The sequence below is a fragment of the Camelus ferus genome, chromosome 1 (genome assembly GCF_009834535.1).
Source record: "Camelus ferus isolate YT-003-E chromosome 1, BCGSAC_Cfer_1.0, whole genome shotgun sequence".
Taxonomy (NCBI): Eukaryota; Metazoa; Chordata; class Mammalia; order Artiodactyla; family Camelidae; genus Camelus; species Camelus ferus.
This window is the reverse complement of record NC_045696.1, coordinates 11,038,584-11,052,407: the sequence shown is the minus strand read 5'-3', so window position 1 is coordinate 11,052,407 and position 13,824 is coordinate 11,038,584.

Below are 13,824 nucleotides of genomic sequence, written 5' to 3'. Positions count from 1 at the left end.
CGCAGCAGCGGGTCAGCAGGTGGGGACAGGAACAGCATGGTTGGGAATGGGGAACCGCCAGGCTGAGGGGTCCCGGGGAAAATAAGGCTAACGGGGTACAGAACACCAGGAGCTGGGTCTGGACTCCTGCCCTGGGACTTGCCCGACGTCCTGGCAGTAGGGATGGCATCATCCACTTCGAGCTGTGTGCCTCCATCTCCCAGCAGCAAAAGTCAGTGCTCAGAGCAGGTGAGGGACTCGCCTTTTCAGTCCCCCTACAGCCAGTAACTCTCTGGGCCTGGCCTCAAACCTTGGCCTCAAACTCTTGGAATAATCATTGCTTCTGATGTTAAGGTTGCTGATCACCATCCAGTTAGTCTTAAAATCTTAGAAATCAGTAAATTACAGCTTAATTTTCTACTGGAGAAATTAAACAACGTTCTTAGAAAGCTGTTCCAGGGACTGACTCGCACGGGTGTTTTAAGATGCAATGAACTTCTCAGATGCAAATATATGTCAAGGGCCTGACAAATAATCTCCAGCCAGGCCCTTCTTTGGAAGGTTCCCGATCTTTGCTTGAAAGATTGCTCACAGCCTAATTGCATTTCTTACAGATCTGTCCAACAGAAAATCCAATTGGGCATTTATCTTGTGGTGAAAATGCCGCCTTCCTGCTTTTAAGCAAACTGCCCGTGGTATCATGAGCTCAGACTGCAGGACTCGGCAGAACAAAGACAGGAAAGCTGGTCACTTCCGATCGGGGGTGCATATTAATTCCCTGGACTTTCTCTATTCCAACTCATGACTCCATGGATCGAGTTCTTTCAAGAAAAGAAAAATAGACCTTGTCATTTCCTATTGTTTCAAAGACAAAATCCAGCCTGGGAAAGATTACGGCAAGGAGAAGGAGGCTCGTGTTCAGATGACTAAACACGAATCTGACCTGGAAAATGCTCGATTCGTTTCCGAGGAAGGGAGGGAGCAGCAATTAGAGGCATGGGCAGAATCGTGACATGACCTCCCTCAAGGAGAAAAAGCAAAACGTTCCCAACTTACTAACAATTAACCAGCAAGAGAATGTGTTACGAATCTCTGAAGAATTTGCAAACCCCGGTGAGTTGCCTCCCAGCTCTGAGCTCCCAACTTCCTTCCTTAGAACTTGACCTCTGGTTGTGAAGCCTCTGGAGCCTGGGAGAGTGAGGCATGTGCTGTCAGCAGAGGGGGAGTCACGCCAAGCTTTCTGTTAAATCATCTCGCCTACATCACTCAGCTCATGCACGTGGAAAACTTCCTTTCTCACGGAAGATGTCTTGGGAAGAATTCCAACTGTTCTGAAAAAATTAAGATAAAGATGCATTGTGTTGGTTTTTTAAATGAGGTAGATCTGTATGGACTGACATGAAAAATTCTTGAAGTCGTATTATTAAATGAAAAGTGCCAGTTGGGAAATATTGCAATAGATGATGGTATTATTATGGAAAAGGAAAAGCCTGAACATAAAACTCTATGTTTCTGTGTATGCACAGACATCTAGAGGTCTGCCTGTAACATTTGCAGGGGCTCCGAGAAGAAATGGAGTGTTTCATACCACACAGCCAAATGCTATATACATTAAGCGAAAACAAAAATTTATATAAAAAAAAAAGTTCTCTTTTCCTTCCTTGACAAATTTACCTTTATAATGACCTTGAAGACCAGGTTCAAACTTGGAATTCTCAGACTTTTCAGGGTTTGGTGCAACAGTATGGCAGCATGGGGGGGAGGGGGCAGGGTCAGACTTTGGCCCCTGTCCCTATTTTCTCGGCCCAGCTCATCCTTGTCACCCCTGGTAAGAGGCCTCACAGACTTAAGCATGGACAACATGGTTCATGTGCCCATGCTCCATTTCATCCATGTCCCCAAACAGCCCGAGGGAGGGACAGAGGTGAGATGGGATGAGAAAAGTGGATCAGGGGCCAGAGTCTGACCCTGCCCCCTCCACCCCATGCCACCATATTACAAATGAAGATGCCGGGAGAATAAACACCTGATCTCCCCACTCCTGCCCTCTCATCTCCCACGGGATCCCCACTGGCCCAGACCAATGGGAAGTCGAAGGGCAGGGAAGACAGCTGATGACACACGGGGCGAGGTCAGGGTGGAAAAGGCTAGAAGAGAGTGGAGAGCAGGTGGAGTGGGGCAAAGGGACAGGATTCTGTACCAGGGCAAACAAAAAGCCCAAATGAGGAGCTGGGCTGTAAGAGATGAGTGGGTAGACGACGGGGTTCAGGAAGCCCCGGCAGAGTCCAGGCTGGGCCTCTGAGCTGCCTGCCTGTCAAGATACCCCAGAGAGCCCATGATACAAAAGCAGGTCCCCAGACACAGACTACTATATATAAAAGAGATAAGCCACAGGGACCTACAGTACACCACGGAGAACTGTATTCAACTCCTTATGATGACTTATAATGGAAAAGAATCTGAAAAGAAAAAATATATACGTAAGTGTATGCATAACCGAATCACTTTGCTATATACCTGAAATTAACATTGTAAATCAACTACACTTTGGTTTAAAAATTTTTTAAATGCAGACCCCTGGGCCCCCTACCCAGAGATTCAGTGACTCTTGGGTGGGGACTTGGAATCTATCCTTTTAGATGACTTGGAGAGCCCTGGGCAGGGGGGCAGATGGCCTTGGCTGAGGACCAGGACTGGCCACTGGGTGCTAGGGGTCCTTGGTCCCAGGGAAATGCAGGGGGCAGGAAGCCAAGCAGGTGAAGACAGTTCAACTTCATGCCTCTAGAAATTCTAAGCCCTCCTGTAAGCCTGTCTAAAACCTTTCACTGACTCAGAGTGGGTAGCCTTGGGTGTCTTGTCTACAGGGCTGGTGAGAAACTGGGGTGAATGGGGTTTTGTAAGCACCTCTCATATCTGTACTAATCTCAACTAGGGTGACCCACCGTCCTGGTTTGCTGGGGTCTGGGAGGGTTTCAGCAGCACAGGAGTCTCAGTGCTAAAACCAGGGTAGTCATCCTGGGTAACCCATGATGGGTAGACACACAAGGAGGGGTCCCCCTCACCCTCACCTCCCTTCTGAACATCCAGTGTGGAACCCCGAGGCCTGTACAGAGAGCAGTCTCCCATTGAACAGCCACTGGGTTCCAAATCTCACTTTCCTTAAATCCGTATCTCTAAGAAATATTATAGCATTTGCTCCTTTTCCTTTTATAAGGCATGTTGAAAATTTGCCATTCATTTCTAAATCCCTCTTTTCAGTCACTTTTAATATTCTTTTAAAAAGAAAGACTAAAACCTTGCATACTTGGACTAAACCCAAAGGTGAATATTTATTTCAGCAAAGTTCACTCAGGGTCTTGAAAGTCAAGTGTATGAATATAAAATACACCTTTTCAGTCTAAAATAATGCCCTTTTCTGCACTTGGATGGCTGAACCGTGAAATGTCAGGTTGACATATCCAGTGTTCCCAGGAATGTGACCCCAGAAACAAGAAAGAGGAATGTGGTGCTTATGGAGTCCCCGGGCTGGTCGGCTGGACTTCAGTTCTGGGAGGGTCTGGGCCAGCTACTTCACCCTGGTGCTGCTCCCATCGTGTCCCCTTGCGGCCCTTCCCACTCATGGGGTCTGTTTAAACTCCTTTCACAAACAAATCCTCATTTGCTTGGGCTTCAGCTCCTCACCTGAATTCCAGCATGAAGATGTGTCAGGTTCTCATACAAGGTGCTGTGCCGTCGGAGGGAGGGCAGGATGAGGGGGTAGGGATCCATCAGCGCCTTCAAATTCCAGCCCCATCAACGCCGGGCAGAGCGCCGCTTCCTCCCTCCCACAAAGGCTACCTGGCACCAGAGCAGCAGAAACCAGGCTTCCATCCTCTCAAATCTTCATTTGCTCATCTGTTCCTTCCATCAGAATCGCTAGCTGTTTGAAGAGCAAACAGAATGCAGTATCTGTGTGTGCATCTGCTTCTGCACGTGTGTGTGCGTGGGTGTGTGTCTCATCTCCCTCAATCCCCAAACTCACGTTGCAAAGTGGCCAGGGTGTGAGGTGTCATTTCCACTTTGCGAGTTGGCATATGCAAGTCTGAACAGAGGCCGGTCAGCATGGAGGTCAGCGGGGTGGCTGGGGTGGGAGCCTGGATGGTTTGTCCACTGATGTGGGGACAGATGCCCAGTGGGGGGTGCAGTGGTGGCGGGAGCATGTGGACCATCTCTCTGATGGACCTTCTGTCTTCTCTGTGAGTTAAGAGGCAAGAGGGGATGAGGAGGAGGGCAGAGATCTGGTGAAGGAGGAGGTGTGACATCGGTGCTGAAGTGGGAAGTTTAAGGACCCGGGTGCCCCCATGACCAGGACTGTGGGCTTCTCTCCACCACACTGCACTGGGATGTTGTTTTTAATGATGGTTGGGGTTTTGCCAAATAGATATGCCAAAGGGAGAGAGTGGAGTGTGGGAGCTGACCGGTCCTGTTGGGGTGGTTTAATGGAGCCCCAAGGTCTGTAAGGAGGGGTTCAGATGTCAGGGAGGTGAGGGGGCAGCAAACAGAATGTTAGGAAGACCCCGAGGGGTTGAAGTGTCACAGGCAAGGTTTTGAGGGAGAAGAGAGAGTTGTGATCTAGAAGCCACAAGGGAGGTATCGACCCACATCCATCTAGGAATTGAGGGTGTGGGGGGAAACTGGCCCCCACTTCACAAGCAGCACAGAGAGCAGTCTCAGGGGAGATCCAGAATCTAGATGGGCCGGAAGGAGGGAGATATCTAAGGGGAGGTTGAGCATATGAGGGATTTTGTGGCTGTATCATAGGCTCTCAAGGACCAAACGGAAGGACGTGGCACTGGGATGAGAGACCCGGGAGTCTTGGGCTCCTTGGGACCATCAAAAAGGGGTATCGAGGGCATGATGGGACCTGCCAGGATGGTCCCCCAGCACTTCACAGATGCACCAGGCCCTGGGGCTCTCTGCTCTAGTGAAGTTCCTCACTCGACAACTTTCTATTAAAACTTGACCTGTGGCAGGCACCACAAGAGATCCCAGCTGGACCCAAACATGACAAACATCTTTCCTCCAGAGGCTATGTCCTGAGATCGTGTCAGTGGTCCATCATTTCCCTCGGTCCATCATCTCCCTCGGTCCATCATCTCCCATGGTCCATCATCTCCTGTGGTCCTTCATCCTCCCTCGGTCCAGGACAGCTCAGTTACCACTTGGCTCTGGAGAGTTTGACTGTCCCCCAGTCACATCTCCTGACACTGTGAACAATAACTGAAAATGTTGGAACGCTTCCTTTTTATGCAGCTTTACCACTGAGCTATACCCGCCCCCAAGAACTCTCTCTCTGTGCCACATTAAGCGCTTTTATAAGGCCTATTTCACATAGTCTTTACAACAACGCTATGAAATTAGATATACTATCATGCCATTTTACAGATGAGGACACTGAGGCAGACAAAGGTAAAGTAACTTGGCTTGGATTTCACAGCTGGCAAGTGGAGGTGTCAGGATTTGAATGTGAGCCCAGGGTCTTCACTCAGGCTCCCCTGCCTGCCACCATTGCAAACAAGCACCCAGAAAAGCCTAAGCTGACACACGTCGCCAGCAGCATAAAGGGCGCTGCTCAATTGTCCCAACTCCGGAGTTTAAAAGATTTCTCTTTTGATTCAAAAGTCACTCCCCAGCCTCCCACTACGGTCACCCATTCAGTGAGCAGCTCCTGTTGTTCCTTCCTCTCTTAGTGTGAAACGGCCGATTGGTACTTGCTGCAATGACTTACCACTTCAAAACTGCCAGCAGAAAGTGCTCAGTAGAGGAGGAAAGAGAAGTTGCCAGGTTTGATGTTGATTCGGGAGCAATGAGCGATCCCCACATTTGTCTGACAATCCAGCGCTGCAGCGTCTGCTCCTGCCTTGAGCCTGGAACGCGGGAAGCCTCTTTGAAGGGCTCCTCTGTTCTCCCCTGGCAGGTGCGTGCCCTGTAGACTTTCAGCACTCTGGCACAATGGAGTGGCTCAGTGCTTCTCGATTTTCCACAGTCTGAGGCAACTTCATCAATTCTGCGTCTGGTTTCTCTTCTTTACATTGTTAAGCACTGCAGGAATGGGGCCATGGTGCGGTGGGAGGAAGATGAGATGGGTGGTGTCGCTGTACCATTTAGATTGGTTCATCTCCACGTAAGCAAGTTCTCAGGTTCTATATGTGTATAGAAGAACACACATGGGCATTCCTGAGTGATACGGTGGCCCAGGATGTTACAGACAGTCTCCTTTTATCTCATTGCTCTGCCACACATGGCCTCCCTTCCAGTGTCATCTCATAGTCAAATGTGAATGCTGGAGCTCCAGCCTTTGCCTCTGCATTGTAGGTGACAGAGAGGAAAAAAGAGAAGAGGAAGGGGAAGAAGTCCTTTTTAAAGAGATGCTTCAGTAATACCTCCATCCCCTCACTTTAATTTCTTTGTCCAAAGCGTAATTATATGGCTACCCCTCGTTGTAAAGAATGCTAGGGAATGTGGTGTCCAGCACTGTGTCCAGTAGCACTGTGTCCAGTAGCACTGTGTCCAGCTTTTTCTTTTTTTTTTTTATAGTGCTCTTTTGCTAAGAGAAAAGGAAAGAATTGCTATAAGGTGGCAAATAGCAGGCTTTGTTATAGCTACTCTGCTGTATTACAGGAAAGAAGATCAAAGCCATCGGTTTAGGAAGAACTAGAGGACATCCATGTGTCTGGCGCTGGGATCTGTGGAAAAGCTATGCTGGGAAAGCAGTGTAAGCAAAGCGCCCTGAGCTGGTTGGTCTAAAGGTGATTTCTGCCTCCCCCAGAGCATCCTGAAGGTGGGATGCACATGGGGCTGTTTAAATGATAAAAATAAGATGTTCAACTTGTCTCCTGGCCAATGCAAGGGGAGTCCACTCTATTTCATCACACCAGGGATGAAGGCCTGGCATTATGGGGTCCCTGTCAGTCCCTGTTTATTCTGACATCCAGTTAATTGCCGCAAGATCCTTTTCAATGTCACAAAGAGTCAAGTTTAGGACTGGCTCATCTCTCATGAATTCAGACCACTTATTAGAAGTGTCCATGCGTAGCCTAGCTTCCCCAGGCTCATTAAACCACCCACGTAGGAGGAGTCTCAGCTGGATCAAGTTCAAGGCCCCCACTGGCCCATATGTTGCCTCTATGAAAATGACAATATGTATTCTTCCTCTAGATTTGGATGGAGCCCCTGGATACAAGGTTTAATGATAGAACAATGTTTGTGGAAAATAGGAAAGAGGTGCTCTCTCTGGGGAGAGGTAGCTCCATGTTCCATCTCAGCCCCAACACATCTCCTTAGCCAGAACTATTTGTGCTGTGCACAACCTGAACAACTGTGAATGACAGCCCCAGTAAAGAGGATATAGACTAGGGGCTGGCATCATGTTTCCTGGTCACTCTAACAACCATAAGTGATTATTTCTCAAGTGTAAGGAGTGCCTTGACCTCCTGCCCCCATTGATATGAACCCTCCCTCCACCCTGCCAAGCTGGAGAGGACAGAGCAGAGCAGTTAAGAACATAGGTTCAGATTTAGATAAACCTGGGCTCAAATCCTGGCTTTGCAGGTGACCTTGGGCAGGAAATCCACCTTCCTGAGACTCAGTTTTCTTGTCTCTAAAATGAGTATCATAACACCCATCTCAGGATTCTTCAGAAGGTTCAGGGAGAGATAGCCCACGTGGATTAGTTAGAATTAGACTCAGCTTTGAGAAGCAGAAAAACTCAAAAGAAGAATGGTGTAAAAAAGATACCAGTTTATTTTCCTCCCATACTCAAATGGCAGGAGATGTTGTGTCCAGCCCCAAAATGTGACTCCCTTCTCAAGGTCAGTTTATGGGCCATGGTGTTGGAGCTCCAGGGACATAATAACCTGCACATTCCAGCTCACTGGAAAGAAAGGGGTGCGCGGGTGAGAAGGTTTGTGTCTTAGAAGTCACACATAAAATTCCTGTCTGCAGCCCATTGGCCAGAAATCACAAAGTTACACTTCCTTGGGAAGCTGGGAAACGGAGTTTGTATTCGAGATGAACATGCCACCAGCTGAATATGGGGGCTTCAGTGGAGAGGAGATATTGGGGGACCGTTACAGACTTTGCCGTGGAATGTGAAGCACTTAGCGCAGAATCTCAAACGCCCACAGGACAGATCAACTCCATCTCATGCTCAGTAATCAGGACAGCGTGGAGTTCCTGAGCTCCATTTCCAGTGGGATGGCACAACCAGGGCGCCTGCTGTCGTCTCCATCTCATTATACATAACGGGAGGCTTCGTGGAGGAGGTGATTGTTGAGCAAGTCCCTGAAGCATAGGCAGAAGTTGCTCCGGCAGAAGTGGGTGGGGAGGAGAGCCTTCTGGGGGAGAGGAGGAGCTGAGGGGTGGCCACCACAAATGGGAGCCTACTTGGGGAATGTCTCAGGTCAGGATCCCTAGAAGCAGAACCTCAGATGCGGGTTCGTGTTCAAGAGATTTATTAAGGGAGGGCTGTCGGGGGGTGGGGGAGGGGGGATCAGGGTGGAGCAAAGGAAGAGAGCCCAGCAGGGGTGTGGATGCGGCCTGCCCCACCAGAGCTCTGGAGCATTGACTGCACACAGGTTTGGTCCAGTCGGTCACTGGCGTGAGGAATTTGCTGGGGAGAGGGGCCAACCTCCCCATCCTGGCAGCTCCTGTTTGGCAGAGAGCAACTCCCCGGGGGATGGGGTGGTAGTGAGAATTCAGCAGCCAACTTCACTGCAATGGGGGGATGGGCACATCAGCCCAGTTAAGCGAATAGTGTGGGTGACGTGTGCTCAGCAGTGACCACCACAGGGAAGGGTGGGCAGCTCCGTTCACCTGGAACACGGGTGCCAGAAGGGAATGACGGCGATGTCACTGGGGTGGGGACCACGGAACAGCCAACTGGGCGCAGATCATGGCACCAACCAGCCAGTGGATGGGTTTTGACCTCCCATGGTGACCCAGGACTGGCTTCTGCTACCAGAATGAGGAGTTTGGACTGAACTCTGAAGTCAAAGGGGAGCCTTAGAGGTGACTTCAACTAGTGAGGGGGGCTCGTGGCGGGATTCAGGCAGCACTGGAATAGAGAGAAATTAGAGGCAGCAGTCCAGTCTGGAGACCATAAAATACTCAATGTTCCCAAATCGCCTTCTCGAGCCCCCAAAACCACCAACTTCACTTGGTCGCCATACATTCTGGCTGGGAGTCTTTTCGCTCTCCAGCTGCTGAGACTCTTCTCACTATGCCAGAATCTTGAGCTCGTAGGTAACTGGGCTGTGTTTGTATCCAAGGAAGTGCTACATTTCCCACAGTTTTATATAAACTTCCTGTTACTGAATCAGCCCAGAACGCACTTGGGTTCACAAGCTGTGAACTTTTCTTTGAAATTCTAAACTTAGCAGCCTCTATTCCCCTCTTGCTTCCCCAAATATGGGTTCAGATGGAGCCTGAACTCTGGGAAACCCAACGCCTAGTCGCTGTACCCCGCCCAGCCTCTCAATCACTGTGGGATGTCGGGGCGGGATGGAGTGGGGGTGCTGGGCAGTGGGGCCCAGGTTAGATAGCAGTGTGGGGAAGAACAGCCAAGAAGGGCCACCCCCGTAGGCAGGGGCAGGCATCCTGGGCATCCTGTCTCGATGGGAGAAGCTGCACCTTCAGAGCTGGACAGAGGCAAGTAGCCCTTCGGAGGCTAAACTGTACACCCTGATCTCAGCAATGCTCCTGGCCTGAGCCGTCCTCTAAACTGCTTGTACTTGCCTACGTTTTTGTGTTATCCTCTTGCCTGTGTTTTGTGTTGTAAAATTTAGGTTTTATTATTACTCCAGTGCAGTGAACCAGCAGATCAGGAGACGACTGCCACTGATAAGAGCTTGTTAACTCGCAGTTCCCAAGAGGAGGGACAGACTGAACCACGCAGGGCCTTAGGAAGACGGGACCAGAATTCAACTGCAGTGAGGAAAGCTCTAAAGGAACGATTATCCTGCAGCACGTCTGGCACTGCTGGGTCCAAGGGGGGCTCCAGATACCCAAACCTTCTCGGGGGAGGTGCTCCGTCTCCCATTTGGAAGACACATTCCTGGGGTAGGGGTGGGGTTAGTGTGAGCACCTACACACCTCAGCTCCACACACACAGCAGGAAGCTTCCCAGGGACATTTCTCTTCCATTGAACAATTTCTGTGAGGGTTTGGTAGATTTTCTCTTTGGTAGAATTTCTATGGCCCTTTTGAGAAACACCAGACTGGAGGGAGGCCTCCAAGAACAGAAAGAAGTAGTATGCCCAATTTCAAGCTGTGCTGGTGGAACTGATCCATGATAAATGTTTGTCCCTAAAATGTTTCCTTAAAAAAAAAAATAGATGATCTCTTATGGTGCTCTCTGTGTGATAACAGAACTTCCTGTGCTCTGCTAAAGATTCCTCTCCTAGATTCTTAAAAAGCTGAAAATTGATTTACCCTATGATCCAGCAATCCCACTCCTAGGCATATATCTGGAGAGAACTCTAATTAGACAAGATACGCACATCCCAATGTTCACAGCAGCATTATTCACAATAGCCAAGACATGGAAGCAACCTACCTGTCCATAATGAGTGGATAAAGATGTGGTATATACATACAATGGAAGATTACTCAGCCATGAAAAGGAATGAATTAATGCCATTTGCAGCAACATGGATGGACCCAGGGATTATTATACTAAGGGAAGTAAGTCAGACAAAGATGAATATATGATATCACTTATATATGGAATTTTTAAAAAATGGCATAAAAAACTTATTTACAAAACAGAAACAGACTCACAAACATAGGAAACAAACTTCTGCTTATCAGCAGAGAAAGAGGAGGAGGGATAAATTAGGAGTTTGGGATTTGCAGATATAAACTACTATATATAAAATCAATAAACAACAAGGTCCTACTGTATAGCCCAGGGAACTATATTCAATATCTTGTAATAACCTACAATGATAAAATATGAAAAATAATATATTTGTATATAATGGAATCACTCTGCTGTATGCCAGAAATTAACACACTGTAAATCAACTATACTTCAATTTAAAAAAATGAAAAGGACTTCCCCTAAAATGAAAGTCTGATCACATCATTGCTTCTCTAGTCACAAAAGCTGTGAGACTGACTGGCAGAGAGGAATTTCCCCAGGCCAAAAATTGGGTTGTGACAAAGGCACTCAGGGCAGACCATAAACCTGATATCCGCTGTGCACTGAGCGTTCATCCTGTACCAGGAAATCCCACATCCAGCCTAAGCGCGTGGAAGAAGGAGCATCTTCCAGGCAAAACCAGAGACTCTGGCGAGTGGTGACCGTGGAACCTTATCACTGACCCTGCGGCATGGACCTGTGAGGAATTAACATCTCTCATTCCCCAGCTGTGGCCCCACCCCGCCTTTTCCATGGTCAATAAGCAAAAAGCAAAGCAGCGTTTGACGTAAGATGGGAGCACTGTCCCTTCACTTGACACCTGCCTCACCTTTCTTCTCAGAAAGGTGAGGGAAGTGTTAAAACACTTGCTTTTTGGGGGGAAGAATTAAAATCTAATTAAAACAGTATCTCTGGTTCCAAGAGCTCACAGTCCATTCAAGAGGACAGATATGTAAATAAAGACTGAATTACAAGCAGCTCGGAAAGGTCTATTCTAACTATGGTAGTACATTATGAAGCACCATAGGAAATGTATTGCTTTGAAAAAAGAAAAATGCCCAACTCCTCAGTCTTACGTTAATTATTTCGGCAAGCATGGGATGTCCACACACTCTGAAATTCTCTCTGTTTTTAATAAATTGCTAATTTCGACCAGGTAACATTTCCTTCCTTTTCCTCCATCTCAGCTCAAGGTGAATTTTTCAATATAGACAGCTTCAGTGAAACTTTCATAGGTCGAATCATATTTGCTAATAGTCAATTTGTGACATTTATTTTCTAGACAAATTCATCAATTTTTGACTTCCTTTAGCAGAAAGCTAATGAAACACTGTATTCAATAACTTAAACCATATTTACTTCCCAAGGAAAAATTAAAAGCTATGTCGCTCAAAATCTCTCTCCTCAGTTCAATTCTAATTTACCTCTAGAAATGCCAAGTGTTTTCAGGCCTGGAAACAGTTACAAGAAAAGGTGGACATCTGTTCATGTGAACTGAGTTCATTTTGTGAAGTTCTAATAGTTAATCTCAGAGCTGCTCTAAGTTTTTTTTTTTTTAACAGAGGGACTGGAGATTGAACCCACGACCTTGTGCATGCTAAGCACACGCTCTACAACTGAGCTATACTCTCCCCACTCAGTTCGAACATATTTATACTCTCAATAGTTTTATCTCCACCTTTTATTTTACAATCATAAGTGATTTAGCTACAATGTAGGATTTTTTTTTGTAACTGAAGTGTATTTGATTTATAATGTGTTAGTTTCAGGTGTATAGCAAAGTGATCCAGTTATATATACATGTATATATTCTTTTTCAGATTCTTTTCCATTATAGGTTATTAGAAGATATTGAACGTAGTTCTCTGTGCTACACAGTAGGACCTTGTTGCTTATCTATTTTATATATAGTAGTGTATATCTGTTACTCCCAAACTCCTAATTTATCCCTTCCCCCGCACCCTTTGGTAACCATAAATTTGTTTTCTATGTCTGTGAGTCTGTTTCTGTTTTTGTAAATAAGTTCATTTGTATCATTTTTTTAGATTCTACATACAAGTGGTACCTCATGCCAACATAGGATTCTGATAGCAGAAGCTTTGAGTGCATTTTGTATTTTGCTAATTTACCACTGAAGCATACAGTTGCTCTGAGCATATGGGACCCGTTCACACAACACAAATAGGATAACAAGAAATGAGAACTCACAGAATAAGGCTGCTATTGTATCTGCCTACCTTGTTTGGGGAGGGGAGTGGGGATGTGTGTGGGGAGGCGATGGTAAGCGGGCAGGGAGAGAGTACAGAGGAAGCCCGTGGGCATTTATTGCACTATTGTCCTGTCATCCACTCATATATGGGTTTGTCTTGTTTCAAAACGATGTGACAGACAAAGGGGCAGAATGGAGGCGCTGGTATGGGTCTCACATCCAGGTGCTGAGGCCACCTGGCACCTGCAGTACCGTGGCCTCTCTCAATGAGCCAAGAGAAAAAAACAGACCAGGTTAGGTAGCGTGGGCTGAGGTGCCAAGTGCACTCGTGGTGGGGGGTGGTTAAGGGGAAAGGCAGGGGCATAGCTGTGGTTACATGGTGGCTGAGCAGTGCTGGATCAGGGATTTAGGTGACAAAACTGTAAAGAAAGAGTGTTTTTGGTGCTTTGCGTTCTGCATTTCACGACAATGTTGGCTCACATGGTCTTTTGGAATCCCGTCTCATAGCTGGACTAGCAAGACAGCTGTGGCTGTTTCCTTAGTCTGAATGTATCAAGTTCAATCTTTTCAAAGTAATGACAGACCGGGACTTAGCCTGTGGACTCTGCTAAGCTCTCAGTCCATGCTAGTGTGACCCAGAATCCTATGGGCAGAGAATCCTCTGACCGGTGTGTCCTGGGCCAGAGAGCAGGTTGGGGTCCCTCCTCCAGCTGGGACACAACCCCAGACTATAGTTCAGGGCAGCTTTTTTCAGAGTGATGCCAAGTGCTAAAAGCGTCTCAAGGGTGGGCTCACTTATCTTTACCCCTTTTCAGTGGTTAGTGAACCAAAGCAGTCTTAGGACCCACAGTCCCATCCCTGTTGGCCTCAGACATTCAGAAAATTAAAGGCTGCTATCTGCCCACTCTGGACACAGCATTGGTTGGGGCCCTTCCCAGACGTGTGTTCCGTGGTC